Here is a 15,614-nt window from a genome sequence, read left to right as displayed (position 1 = left end):
TAATTCTCGACTGCAATTGCTCGATTATTTTATTGCTCGAGTTTTTCTTCTGTGCGACGGGGCTTTGAGAATCGGCGACTTGAATGACATCGAATTACTATTCTAGATTAAATTACGCGTTACATTCGTGTAGGATTGTTTCGTGCACAGCGCGTTAATTTCGCGGATATCGTCCACTTTGCAAGTCACGAGAAGTGTCGGCGAAACAGTCACACACTTGCGAGTGAAAATGCAGCAAGTACCACGCGATGTAGTGTCGCGTGAGCACAATATGGAGCGCATTTGGACTATGCACGAGAGTAGTTAAAATATTCGGAAAGTTTCGCATGTACGACTGTCTGCCTGTCCGCATTTCTCTTCGCCGTCAGGCGAAACGAGAACTGTCTGAAAACTTTGTCCCAAGCAACTTATTCACTCGATAAATATTTTCCGGTAGTTGCGTATGGATCGCTCGTCGTTTAGTCGTTTAATATCAAGCGATGTAACATAACAAGGGTAAGAAAGGGCGAAACATAGGAAAAACGACGTCGATGACCTCTATTTTAAGTATTTCTCTGATCATGAAGGGGAGAAAAATCGCGAGAAGATGCTCGAATATAGATGTCGAAAAGAGAAACGGCGGGAGAGCGAAGTTTAAGACAGACGTATTCATCAGCTATTAACCTCTCATCCGGTTAGTCGCGACTGTGTGATCTCAGGGAGAGGGAGGGGTTTCTTCAGCGTCAAAGATCTTCATCCGGTGTAACGGTAACGAGAAAGGTGAGGGGGTGAGAGAGGAAGGGATGGGTATCTGTCACCCAGCCGAATAGGCTGGAAGCTCGAGGAAAGCTCGCGCTACGGCGAATCCGTGAAATGCCTGCTGCAGATTAGAATCAAGCGGCGAAACGGAAGCGAGTCAGATCGACGGATTAATTTACGGGGAAGTCGTCGAAATAGATCTCGAAATTTATCGACAAAGGATGATCCCCGCTATTTTCCCCGCGTCTTTCAGTAAGTTTCCCCCCGATTCTTCATCCCCTTTTCCCCCTTTTCTCCTTCTGTCTCGCCTCTTTCTTACCTTCTCCTTCTCTCTCCCTCTCTCTCTCTCTCTCTCTCTTTCTCTCATTCTTTCTCTCTCTATCTTTCTTTCTCATAATCTCGAAGCTCCGCTAACGAGATACCGACTTGACAGACTAGTCCTTCGATGCCTCTCGACATCGATGCTGCTCGAGAACTCGCGACGCGCATCATTTAATAGAAGATCTCCACGGCATCTTCCTCGGGCTCTCACGTCCCGGAAATACGTTCTCGACGCGCGTAATCACGAGCAATTCGCTAGCACTGCACAGATCGGGCGATCAAACGTCACAACTGCGTCACGAGCTTCGGGAGACAGAGAGGCGGACTATTTCGGCCCTGTTAAAGGATATTCTCCCCCAGAGAAGCTTCCAATGAGAACCCGTTCGTCGAGACTCAGCGACAATCTCAGCGCATCTCTTCGAGATACTTTCATTTCCTTACTTTTTTTGCCCTCCCTCCCTTTGTTTCCTCGTAATTTATCGACACGTACCATTGTCGGAACGAGTAATACGTTACGTAATTTAACGTTCTCTCACTTGATCCCTTTGCCGATTTCGACTATAAGGATCTCGATAAAGCAGCAACGCCGCGTCTCAGCGTCGACGCCGTGTCGCATTTGCAGTGCCCAATCGCGAAAGAGAACGGTTCCTCGTCCTAGTTGACCGGGGGAGGGGGAGGGGTGCGATGAGAAAATGTGGCGTTTTTTTGGGTCTTTTTACGCGTGTAATTTCGGGCGGTTTCTTTTATCGAATGCCGTGTGATATTAAATGGAAACACGAGGTCTCGTGTAGCCGGGCGAACCGACAGCGTTCGTAAAGCGGAGGTTATTATAGTTGATTAATTGTGCACTATACCAGCATGTAAAACCGAAGAACACGCTCCGATACAACTGCATTATCAGCGGGAAACAAGAAGACAGAGAGTCCATCGGGCGAAACGACATTGTAATCGAACGGATGTCGTCGCTCCACGCTTAAGACGATTGTACGAAAATGCATGGAATATTTAGTCCCCTCACGAATGTCCCCATGCTTCGAATTGAAATGTTCGCGAAGAATCCGATGAAGCGGGAACGAAGCGGCTGCATAATTCAACGTCGAACGGCCGCGCCGCTCATTAAGGAGTTAATTTTCAATGGGCTTCCCCTTGGACAACGACGCGATCTCGCGCAGCTATCGCCCTCCTTCCTTCCTTCCTTCCTTCCTTCCTTCCTCTCGACGGAAGGACACGAATTTTAGGATAAAGTATTCCAATATTGCTGCACGGATATTCCCAGACGTGGGGAAATCGAGGTCTCCTTTCTTTTACACACGTTACAGCGTCGGTTCGTTTGCTGATCCGCGGAAATGAAAAAAATATATTCCCTTAACGTGTGAGAGAGGGGGAGAGGACGGCATCCCCAGCGCGAGCGCCTTTCTTTTTTACGTCACTCGTAATCTCGCCCCTTCTCCCGCGAGCGCGATAAGTCGGACGTGATTTCGCGCGAGTTAAGCACGATCTCGTCCACCTGCCCCTCTCACCCGTCGAGTTGGGCGACCGATATTGCATCCGTCCCCGGTCCGGCCACGAATTTTCTCGTCTTAGCTATAATCCGCGCTCCCCACTTTTCTTTCTTCTACCTTTTTCTTTTTCATCTGCGTCCTGCCGCGCGACGCGCGCAATCTCGGCAACACTGAGGGAGCCGACGGAAATCGGCAGGCGGAACCCACCGGGGGGGCTCCACCCGGGCTTCGTCCGGGAATTAATTATTCCCGTGCGCGAATAATTAGCTATTCGTAATTACGCGGGGAAGTAATTTGCAGCGTCTTGAATGTTACACCGGGTAGTAGGCAGACAGGTAGGCAGACAGACACACGGCACTGCATTTCTACGGACTGTTGTCCGACGTCGAAATATCGTTCGAATATAAATTCACGGTTTTCCGCTACGTGGAACGCATCCCCCCAACTCCGTCGTTCCTTGAAACCATCTCGCTACCACCACCGTTATTCGTCGTCCTATGACAGAGAAGTAATCCTGTTATGCGTCAATTACAGTTACACAGTTCGATGTAATCCGATTATCCTCTCATTATTCGTTTCACTATCGACTCCACACTGCGAAGACCTCATTCGATGCGAGAGAGCCCTTAAATTTGCGCGCTTAAAACTGACGCGGAAAGTAATTCTAACGTCAATAGCATCGCGTCCGCGTTGAAGTTGCGTCGATCGATGAACGGTTGAACGGTTACGTCGCCCGTTCGCTCAACTTCAACGTGGACCTTCGCGCGTCAGCTAACCCTTCCGACGTGCACACGTGTATCCGCGCGTTGCTAACGCTCGGGTTATTAAAGCGAAATATGAAATGTGTTAGTTTCAGTAATATTGCTATTAAATCAAAAAGAACTACCTCAATTATGTCTCTGTTGACCAATTTTGCTGATATAACAGCGATTTTCATTTGCGTGAAAATTGGTATATACGAGAATATTTATTCGTTGATATTTACTTGTAATTTTATAATTTCATATATTTATAAATTTATAAATATGTATACATTGAAAGGAAAAAGTATTACATTTAAATAACATTTACTTAATCCACATCGCAGAAAAGAATTTCACAGCTAAAATATGCATCGCTAAAAGTCCCACAGCTAAAAATTAACTATTCGTGTAATATAAGTGAAATTTAGTTACTAGTTTCGTTTATTTAGTTACCAGACTTAGGTTTCACCTGAGGAAGCTAATTTTTATGACTATATACGGAAAAAAGAATTAGCTCCGGCAGTTGAAAACTAGGTATCTAAGTTATATTATATGGCTAGTTTTTAGCTGTGGGAGCTTATTTCTTTCTGTGCAAGTGAAATAATTACTCCAATACTCTAGCAAATATTTACTTGAACGTAGCACTTGTTTAGTGTATTTGTAAAGATTAGAAAAATATAAATATAATATACGAGTACAATATTTATATAATTTTCTTGTGAATTTTTAACCAGTACAGGCGTTATTTGCAAAATAAAAGGTATCGTGCGACCGTCGCGAATTTATATATCGCGAAGACCCCCCGAGATCGGCCGTGATCGAGTAGAAAGATCCCGGAAGGCGTGCACTTAATTCCTTGTCGTCGTCGGAGTTGACACGTCCGGTGTTAATTAGACTCTCTCTGTCCTTCGGTCCGAGGAATAGCGGATCGGCAGGGAAGCCAGCGAGGGCCTAGCTCACCTCGCATGGCTGTCACGTGTCATCAAAGACATACCGGGCATACCGGCGTGTAGAATCAGCGAATTAATGACCGCGGCATGTGGCGGGCGTTAATTATCGGGGAGAGGGCAGAGCCGAACAAGGTGTCGTCGTCGTCGATCGTGCTTGCGTGTTCGGCGGACGCATTGCGCGCACGTTCGATGTATGCACACGCACGCACCCACGTATGCTCGTGTAAACGTGCGTGTAAACTCGCCTCCTCCCCTTCCGCCCTGCCCCCTTCCCTCTTGGGGAAACACGAACGCTACGGAAACAATATGCGTAATTGTAGAAAGCGCAAATCGCGCGAGCCCACGGTAATTGACGGCCGCGCAGCGACTCCCGGGAAACCGCGGAACACAATGCCCAGCACTTGTCCCGCTCGATACGAATAGTTCTCATTATGTATCGGCGCGATTTGCTTAACTAACCGGCGACTCGCCAGTTCGGAACGCGTCGACGGATTAAATTTCGCGCTGTCTGCACGTACAATCTCCACATACACGTCACAGGTGCGCATCTGTGTAAGCGCCCTTTGTGGAAAATTACCGGTTAATCACAGAAGATATAAACGAGCGAGAAAGGGTGAACGAGAGAGAGATCGGGGAGAGATGAGCGCGTATTGCGAGTTTCGATCAGCATCCTGGTATGCGTTTAACAATCGCTCCAGTAAATATTCGTCGGGGATCAACTCTGTTACCGCTCTACTCCGTACCCGGGCGTGTTTTTCCTTTGCATTCGGCGCGCGTGCAGCCTCGCAGACAGTCGGGCTACTCGGCTCTCTCTCTCTCTCCCTCCGGTTTACACAGGCGCCACATATGTGCGGCGCGTAGATATTTGCTATGGGCCTCAGTGCACCTACACAGAAATAAACACTTACGCGAGCGGTAACCCTCCCGCGCGCCCGACATCGGCTTGATTGACGCGCGCGTGCGGAGAGGGTGGGTTTAGACGTCGCCGCCGCTTTGCTTTGCCGGTGTTACGCGCGGCATGTAAATTGTTCTTCGTGACTGTCGGGGTTGAAGCCACTTCGGCCGTTCTAACGAGGTTCCCGAGCCATATCGGCTAAGTGCGAGTGCACCGCGAAGGATGTTTATTTGCGAGCCCCTTCGGGGATTTTCGAGACTCGCTTCAGCGGCTCGTGTTGTCAGTTGAAAACGATCAGTGTTCTTCTTCCTTAGATGAGTAATGTTGACGTACGATGAAGCGCCGGAAAAGAGAGGAGGAATGTCGACACGAGCGGAAAAGCGATAAAAACGATGAAAGCGTTTAAACGCGAGGCTGCGCGAGGTTTGGAGCGAGACGGCGGTCGGTTAAACGCCGCGGGTCATATTTCATTCAGAACTTAAAATATATAACTAATGAAGACACTAGCGATACTTTTTAGCACGATGTTCAACAGGACGAGTGGAAAAGCCTTGTTCAAAAACAAAGCAGCCGGTTAACATATGGCGAACGGATGTATAGTTGTAATACTTCATTCAAACTTAAAACACACCGCTAGTGAAACACATCAGTAACGTTTTTCAGCATGATACTCATCGAAACAAGAGGAAATGCGTTGTTGAAAAACGGGTCGGCTGGTTAACACATCGCGAACTGGATGTATGATTGTAATATTTCACCCAGACTTGAAACATACAACTAATGAATAAAGTAATATAGTTTTTCAGTATGATATTCATCAAAACAAGCGGGAAAACATTATTCAAACGTGAAGCTGCGCGGCTTATAGCGAGGTGGGGCCGGTGTGTGATATATTTTATTCACATTTAAAATACAATTAATATAAGACGTACAATTAAAGATTACGTACTAATAATGATTTTTAGCATCATACTCAGTGCAACTTTGGTTTCTTAACGGGCGTAAAAGAGGATATACAGATCGCGTTTCGATCCCCCGAAAAAGCGAGTCAACGCATCCAATTCCCGACAATTCAGAGACTGAAGACATCGACTCGCGTTTACGATCTGCAATGCGTTAAAATTTGCAAAACACCACTATCTCCGCCCGGACTCGGCCGCACATTCGGCGCGAAACGACGCAATTACAGAGCGGGAGGAGGCGGACACGCGAGCGAGCGGGCGGACAAGCGGGGCGGGCCGGCGTTAGAATTTACCGAAATAGCGGGATTTCGGGTCATCGGCTACAATTATTCCGACTGTCACGACCGCGCGAGGTTTGCCTTGGCGAGTTAACATTGGCCGGTAACACGTTCGGTGTGACGCATTCGAATTGGCCGGCGCGCGGTTTATTGACCCATCGAGTTAAGTGCTCAGCCTGATTAGCGGAAGTTTCCAATGCCGTATCCCAGATTTGTCCGCTGTTAATAATGGCGAGCCGACTGACGAAAGGACGACGTGCGCGCCGCATAATAATAAGTCGATCGCGTCGCGTTAATCGCACGACCTTCGATTAATTCGCACCACCCCCTCCCGCCCGGCTCCATCGCACGCACGATCTTCCAGCTTAAATATTTGACGCTCACGTTCGGACCTGTTTGCGCGGACGCACATGGCCGAACGCGTTAATCGACAAAATGGAACGTGCAAATTTCGTCAAGAATTCATAAAACGACGCGACGCGAGAGGGGGGAACTCTTATTGTACTTTTACGGACCCGTCGCGCTGGGTAACCCACGTCACCCGGTAGTGCTGTCAAATATAAACCGGGTTATCTCTAATCCCGGATACTCGGGTAACCATCTATCATCTAACTTCACGGGGTATTACTCGGGTACCCGGGTTGTCGGTTTTCTCAAATATAATCGAGATACTAAGAATTGTATGAAATATTCGAATATCGTACATATCGTGCGCTCAGAGCGCGCATGCACGTAGCTTCTCCTTGCGCGCGTATCTAATCGAGTAACCGGGTATTCAGGAATTATCCGCATGTGCAAATATTTCCCCCCGTTCCCGGGAAATATTTGACACACTCGTGTATTTCAGGCACTACTCGGATAGCCGAATAGTCGCTTTGCTGAAAATTTCCAGGTGGTACCGATGGAAATCCATAGGAACTCATGTGAATCCGTATAGGATAATAAAAATCCATGTAGGAATCCGCATGGTTTGTGGAGATTCATATAGGAATACACACGGATTCTTAGAACATGGGCTTTTGGCGCAAATGCCCAACCATGGCTGATTCCATACAGATTTCCTATATATGGATTTCCACCGAATTTTTTCAACAAGATGGATATTGACAATATTATGACGGAGGGATACGTCCGTCGTATGACGAGCCGTTCTCGTGATTACCGCTGTCACTCTTCGTCGCTAATCGTCAAGAGCACCTTCGGAGATTTCACGTGGAATTTCGCCAGTCCCAGCACCGAGAAAACTTCTCGCTGCGTTATCCCCGAGCGATTTGTCTCGCATCCGACGTCGCAGGGCTGGAATTCCGGTTACCGAAATCCCGCGATCTACGTGCACGGAGGGCATTCGCGAAAGAGAGAGGGCGAAGGTGAGGGAGGGGGTGCCGTGTAGCCCGTGATTTCGCCGGCGTTCCAATGGATTTCTCTCCGTAATTTGAATAATTGTCAAATGCCGCGTGGCGCGCTGCCGGATCGTTCGGCGGCAACCTCGGTTGCATCTTCTTCGGCCCGCCCAACCCCCTGTCTATCCTCCCGCCATTTCAAAATCAATTTGTCTTTCGCGCTGGCGCGCTCGCACAACGCGCGCGCGCGACGGCGCCTCTCTATTCCCTTCAATTTGGCTTGTAAATGTCGTCTGAATATATTTCGGTGCCCCGCGAAGCCCCCCCTCTCCCTCGTACAGGCCCCGGTAACCATTTCTCTAAGCGGGGTGAAGAAGGGGACGCCGCAGCCGGAGGAGAGCACGCGGCATGTATTTCTACGTATCGACGCGAGGGGGAGAGGATAGATAAAAAGAGAGATAGATAGATAGAGAGGGAGAGAGACGCAAGGGCGTAACCGTCCCTCGGGATTTCAATCTCAGCGGGTGAGCTCTCGATCGGGAGCGAGGCTTCGGATTTTTCCGAAGGATCGCCCTAGGGTCGCCCGGGCCAACCACTTCCGGCGCGTGAAGCTTCCCTTATCGAGTGAGCGGAAGCACTCCCTCGTTGCGAAAATTCGGAGCCGAACAAACTGAATATCGTGACCGCATTTTTCCGAAATATTAATCTCGCAAGATGCAAAGCAATTCGGAAGACACGTTGGAGACTCCCTTACTGTTTCTCTTCCTATCTGTCTACCTCCCTTTCTCTCGGGAGCTTTTTTAAACAAATTTACCGACTAATTTAGTCGTTCTATAGGATCAATTAACGCTTCTTGTTGTATTACCTCCTAAGTACTTGGGGAAACTGCCACGGGCGACCCGGGAACCTCCCCCGCGAGTCTATATTGTTACTTCGGCGAGCTTCTTCTTAATAGAGCCGGGCGCGCGGGCGCGAGCGAAGGAGAATGGCGTCGTTTTCTTGCTGCGAAAGCGCTCTAGTCTATTGTTCTTCGAAGAAAGAACGTTTGACGTCTTTCGCAGAGAGCGAACAGAATGATTTAGCCCCGCCAGACACGAGGTGTACAAGAGCACCTTCGCCGATAAAAATCGGATCGTTCGCTGTTACGGACCCTCGCCGAAATCGAGTCGTCGTTTTCATACGGAAAACGCAGCACAAAAGTGGCTTCCATGGAAGACGCGAGTCGCGATATTTACATGAATATATTCAATAAAGGTATCATTTTTGTACACTGAAGAAAGAAAGTGCTACATTCGTGTCAATATTTGTAAGAAAAATATTGGAGTAATTATTTCACTTGGATTAAGTAAATATTGTTTGAATGTAGCACGATTTTCTTTGAATGTGCTACATTATCAAGAAATATTTATATACTGAACTCAAGTGAAATAATAATTCCAATATTCTTTAATAAATATTTACTTGAATGTAATACTTTTTTTCTTTCAGCGTAGTAAATATTAATATAATGTTAGTGATAATAACTTTATATGCATACTGCTCCGCTATAATCTTTTTATTAGAACAAGAAGATATAGTTGGTAGCGAAAGTAACCATAATCTTAGTTACATTAACTATTTTTTCTCTCAGTGCGTAATTCCACCGCGCCGTAAAGTTGTTATTTTTGCGGGATTTCACGTCGCAATTATTTTACGAAAAACTTGCATAGCGCATGGCTAAAACGCGAATTCACACGTACACAAATACGCATGCTCGAGCTAATCTCCCGTATTAGGACGTTCTGTTTCCCGCGCGAAGCGAATTGCGACTAACTCGGGCGAGTGTTTGACTAAACATAAGATAAAACTATAATAATATTTTCGTATTTGTAATATTATCTATATATATTTACTTCAGTTTCGTTTCAAATTAACACTTATCTTTTAACTAATGAATAAATACATAGAAACGCGATTTTGCTTAATAAATCATAAGTTTATGAAGAGTTTCCTTGATACGCCATTGGAAATACGGTGCTTAGTAGGCGAACATTCTTAACGTCGCCGTAGTCGTCCGTTTTTCTCGACGACAGTTTATACTTACAGTAAAAACGCGGCTTCTCGATCTCGCGTTTCCGCAATGACTGATTTACGCAAGCTTACACCCCCGCGCTCGTAGGGGAACGAGCGTCTATCTCGGCGGATTTAAAGACCGATTTAATTATCGTTAAGATTCGCGAGCGCGCACCGTCACCGTTCCACCCCAACCCTCTCGGTTATTAATTTCAATTACCGCCAGCCCGTATATCTCCGTCGAAACGGGTCTTTATTGTTCCGCGGTCGCGAAATAATAAATTACACTTTCGTTATCTCGGGCCCGCGTATTTCCACGCGGTAACTCAGATCCCGTTTGCGGAGGTTTTACGCCTTTTCCCCGTCTCGTATTCAGGCCGCTCGTGATATTTCAGCCTTGGAGATTTCTTAACCTTTAACTTTCTTAATCCGTTCGGTAGCGAGTCTTGAATTATTAAGAGAGGAATTTGAATTTCCCCCGTCGGTTTGTCTCTTCGCATGGAAAAACATTTAAATCCTCCGCGTTACTCTCGCTGATGTGATTTTTTCGAGGAGGTTCGCCACGCTCGCGTGAAATGGCGAAAAGAAGGAAGAATTGTAAGAATAGATCTGGGAGGAAATATACATGGGGCGGCAATAGTCATTACCGCTTTGAATATCGCGGTAGAAATATGAGAGTGATAGAAAGATTTATCTAACAAAAATTGCTTTGATGCCAATGGTTGTCGCTTTGAATCTTCTGCACACAGAAATGTATCTTCTGTACACAGAGAAAAAGATTTCTTTGAGTTTAACCAAATTTCTTTAATTGAAACAGATCTTTCTTTTGGAAGAGAGCAAACAGACGAATGTTTGATTCAACAAACAGGATTGTTTGTTTTCTCAAATATTAGATATTTTTACATCAAATAATATATTTCTTTTGTATCGTCATCCAAATATTATAATGGCTGTCAACAACAATAAATTACTTGGAAGAAATAACATGTTAGAAAAGTATCAAAGAATTTCTTTGTTTTTTGAAACAATATTTTATATATGAAATGAAATAAATTTTTTATTGAAAACCAAACGTTTCCTCTAAATAATACTGTTCTTTCTATCGGACAACATGGCTTATTCTAGTGAGACAATAACATTTTCGCTCAAAAGGAAAGAATATTTGATATTAAATTATGTTGTTTGTATTAAACAAATTCGAATCAATCAAGATATTCTAGACGGTAATAATGGTTATTGCCTCGCTTCGTATAAATATGTGTGATTCGCTCGACCGGTGTTAAATGGGAGGAGGTAAACGCGCGAGTCTCTTCCGCGACATGGAGTAAAAGCATTCCGGTCGCGCAGCTTTCATTTCGTTTGCGCCACGGGAAAGCCGCGGAGACCATCCGCCCACGCGTTTTTGCGCGCCGAAATAAGTTGCACCTGTAGTAACTGGTGCGTCGCATTCTCTGGCAACGAATTAGCCGCTCTCTGTTCTTCCGCCTGCCTCGCCTTCCTTCTCCTCCCCGACCATTATATTTCTCTCTCTCTCTCGCGCGCGTCTCCCGTCGCAGAGCCCAGCGTCTTATCTCTGCGCGCTTTACTCCACCTCGGGAGAATGCGGATCGCAGATTTTGCTACTTTATATCGCCATTTATCGCCTCCCTCGACTTCCTTCCGCTTATCCTTCTCTAGCGAGGATGCGGTGTCTCGGAGTTTCTCATTCTGCGCGACCGAATTTAAATTCTCACATCCGCTCGGGATCGCTATCTCCTGTTTGAGATATCACGTAGTCTCGCGCGGTCCTTATTGCATCCGCGTTAAAGTCCCTATAACAAGAGCCCGGACACCGTTGTACTGGTCGCCATGTTCGGGTTAAAACCGAAAGTTCACGGCTATAATACGTAGAATAGGTGCAAAACAAAATCAAAGACACAAATCTCGTTATATCACCATTTGTTGTCATCATATCCTTATTTCGCATTTGGTGAAGAAAAGAATAATAAGTAATACAACTAAATTTGCCCACGGAGAAAAAAGTTTTGTTGGAACAGCAAAACCTGTTGTTGCGAAAGCGATCAAAATTTAGATGGCATAATCGGCTAAAATGAAATCTAACAAATATTTTCGCTGTCGCTATATTAATAAACAAGTGCTGTTCTAGCAAAACTTGTTTTCTCCGTGTTTGACATCGTCCCAAACGAAAGCTTACTCAGACATGGTGAACTTGATTAAAAATCAGACATACTCTTATTATAAGTCCAGACTTTTATTCTAGTTCGCGTTCATTCGCAATACCGGCGGTGGTTGATCGGGCACTTTCAATCCGGATCGCTAATTGTCGCAGTATGTCGGGCGATCACGACCGATACATCTTCGTCGCGGCCAAACATCGCCGACGCATCGATAACCGAGCGGCAAGGGCGGGGAACTCGATTTGCGAGCGGGGGGTTGTTTCGGGGGTGGCAAAAGAGAGGATCGGCCGGTCGGCCGGTCGAGAGAAGCAGGAACGAGTGACGCGATACCGCAAAAGCCGTTCGTCATCTCTCGATACCCGGCCGCGTAACGTTGATCTCGTCAATCACGCGAGGCCCTTTTTCCCCCGTGGGAGGAAAAATAGGCAAAGAAGAAGCGGCGGAATTTCCGGCCGCAGCGGAAAAGTTTCGGCGGCCGCTCGTCACGATCGCATGCGGCGTCGCGACGCCTGCAACTCGCGCGTTCGCCATTTTTCAAGATTGACGTGCCTCGCTTCGCTTTATCGCGGAAGCATCGGTCGGGAATTGTAAGCGTTGCACTTTGGATGCACCTGGTTTCTCGGGGGAAGGAGGGGCGGGAGAGGGGAAGCGTAAAAGAGTATGAGAAGACGAACGATAGCACTTCGCTTTCGCGTTCTCTCGCTCTCTTCTTCTCTGATCCCTTTAATACATTAATCTTTGATCCATTTTCATTCACGACTACTCTCCGACAACTTTCTTGTCTCCCGGAGAAGCAGGCTCCCGCGAAATTTAATTACCTCGCAGTATATACCTCGAAACACGTAACTCGAAATGAGTTTCAACTTTTATTAACGAAGTTTCGCTGTCTATATATATTTTAACACATTAGCATAAGATATACAACGTCCGATAATTTTCTCGGGATCCGTGATGTGCAGATAGAACGAGTGAAACTGAACAGATCTATCTATCCGTACATCGCGGATTCCAAGAAAATTATCGCCATATTCATATAATATTAAATACAACAACACACTGCGTAATTTTTCTTTTGCAAACGAATCACTCGTGCATGCATAAAGCCCGGCGGCGATCTTAATTCACGATACGGCGCTTCCTCATTTCTGCTATATATTTCTTCGCCGCTCCTCCCGAGAGGGTTCACCCTGGGACGACAATAAACTCTCCTCCCTGCGTCCGCTGTTTACGAGATATCGCCCAGACGAATCGATCGGATCCGGCGCCAAGAGGACGCGACGCGGATCAAACGAAGCGGAGGGAAAGGGTGACCGCGCGCGCGCGCGCGCGCTTTAATCCCTGGGCTGCTGTGCTTTCGCCCCAAAGCTTGCATAAGGGCCGATCATTCCTCGGATGGACGGACGTAAGCACGACGTAAGACGTCGAGAGGGAACACGGGAGATCGTAAAGGCCGTGATGGGGACGCGCGTCGTCGACGTCGTCGCGGCGCATTTAATTTTACGTCGCGACGACCAATCTCGCGAATGATAACGCGTCCATCGACTCTACGAACGCAAGCTCTCCTATATATATCGATACGAATGGGAAACTTAACATAGAATTCACCGAAATTACTTTCCCCCTTTCTCTCTCTTTGTTTTAATCTTTTTTTTAATTTTTACCGTCAAGTTATTACTATAATGTCCTTAAAGGAATTGTTCGTGGATGATAATATCTCTCTCTCTCTCTCTCTCCCTCCTCCTCTATCCCTTTCAATCCATCTTCCTCTTTATACTCGCGCCGTTTCAGTCAAAAACGGAGTAAAAACGTTTACGGGCATGAGACAGGGGAAACATTAAGCGGAAAGTAGGGAGAATCGATAGCTCGATTTGGCAAATAGAGCTTAACCGTCGAGAAGCACTTATTAACGCATATATTGCACTACGCGGCGGAACACGAAATGTTGAACACATGAGTATACGGAATATGGTATTTCAACGAATGAAAGGCCGAAACCGTATAACGAGTGCTATCGAATGCCCGGCGGTATTTTTTTCCAAACAGCTTGACGAAGTACAACGCGAAATTGAAATGGACATATTGCCTACCCCGCGCTGCCCTAAATCATGCGTGTATCTCCGGGCAGAGGTTACACGCTCGAATGAAAGGAGCGCGGATTTCGTCGGCGGAAAAAAAATTCCAAATCCAGATGAAATATTCCGTACGTAACGTCGGTGGAATAAAATCCTACGCGCTTTGTGTAATCTATTTTATCGCGCATGCGTATGTCTGTGCGTGCATCTATGTGTGCGTTTATATACGTATATATACGCACGCATGAGAACGCGAATACAAATACGCGAGTGCGAGCGAGCGCAGTGTCCGCGAACTGGGCGATGCTCCGCGTACGCGAGTTATATTTATCTGCCCTGTTAGTTAAAAATTCGAATTTGATATAGACGCGATATTTTTCAATGCGGCAAGGATACGCCGAAAATCCAGCGATAGCCCGCGATCGCGCGGAGACAGGAGGGGGAAATAGGGAGTAAAAAAAGGGTAAAGTAGAATAGGAGTAGGTACCGTGCCGGTCGTCGATATACTCTTTTTTACCTCGCTGCCTTCCTTTTTCCTCCCGTTTTGTTTTTTACGGCGTAATCCTCTTACGCCGCACGCGCGAATGCGCAGCGCATTAAATCACGCGCCACGCGGCGGCCGATATTCCCTCGTTGAAAGCGCCCAGCATTACGCGGCATCGGTCGCGTGCTACGACAATGGCAGAGAGAGAGAGAGAGAGAGAGAGAGAGAGAGATGCCGCGTATATGTATACTTCAACGACGCGGCGCATTTCGATAATCGATTTGCAGTCGTGCATAACGATCCGGTTTGTCGAAGCCGTAGCCGTGCGAAGCTTTTTTCCGAAACAGATCACTCGTCGCGACCGGCAATTCGGTGAAAGGGATTTCTGTGTCTTATCGAGCAAAAAATTGAACAGGACCGAAATGTACCGCGAGCCCGAGAGATTTTTCTCGCCGCGTCGGAATAAAACAAGCCCCGGCTTCGGCAAGCGATTTGCGTTTCTCTTTTGCCGCTCAACCGCGCGATTTTTTCTACCTTGAAATCATTTGCAGAAACGGGCAAATATATATATATATATATATATATGTGAAATATGACGCGATCTCCTCGTCGTTATCCGTTCCGTCTCCACTTGTGGAGGTTTATTTCTTTCCCGGGCGCGCTCGGCACCGAGGGTTAAGGGTTTCCGCAATCTGGAATGGGGCGAGAGATCGAACCCTCGGGGGCTGGAAGATCGTCGGAAAGAATACGCTTTATCGCTCTGCCGTTTGTGAATCACGCGATTCGTTCGCCGGAAGGGTGAGGAGGCGAGAAGAGAGAAATTTGAGGTCTCGAGCGAGCGTTCGCTTTTTGCCCATTACACCCCCGCCGTGTTAATGATCCGCGCTTCCGCCGTGAAATATTATGATATCGAATCGTGTCGTCCTATAACGGTCACTTAAGTTTTATCGCCGTCCCTTGGTGACGCCGATCCCATTTAACGATAGCGCTAATCGCGGAAGGTTAACAGGGGTTACCGGCGGCCGCCGAGGAATTGGCCGGTATTACTTAGATGGGTATTAGTGTGTAAATTATTGTTCTCTCAGCGGTTTATCCGTCGG

This window comes from Dinoponera quadriceps, unplaced genomic scaffold (assembly GCF_001313825.1).
Source record: "Dinoponera quadriceps isolate SergipeBrazil2010 unplaced genomic scaffold, ASM131382v1 scaffold848, whole genome shotgun sequence".
In the NCBI taxonomy this organism is placed as follows: Eukaryota; Metazoa; Arthropoda; class Insecta; order Hymenoptera; family Formicidae; genus Dinoponera; species Dinoponera quadriceps.
Note: the sequence above shows the minus strand (reverse complement) of the source record.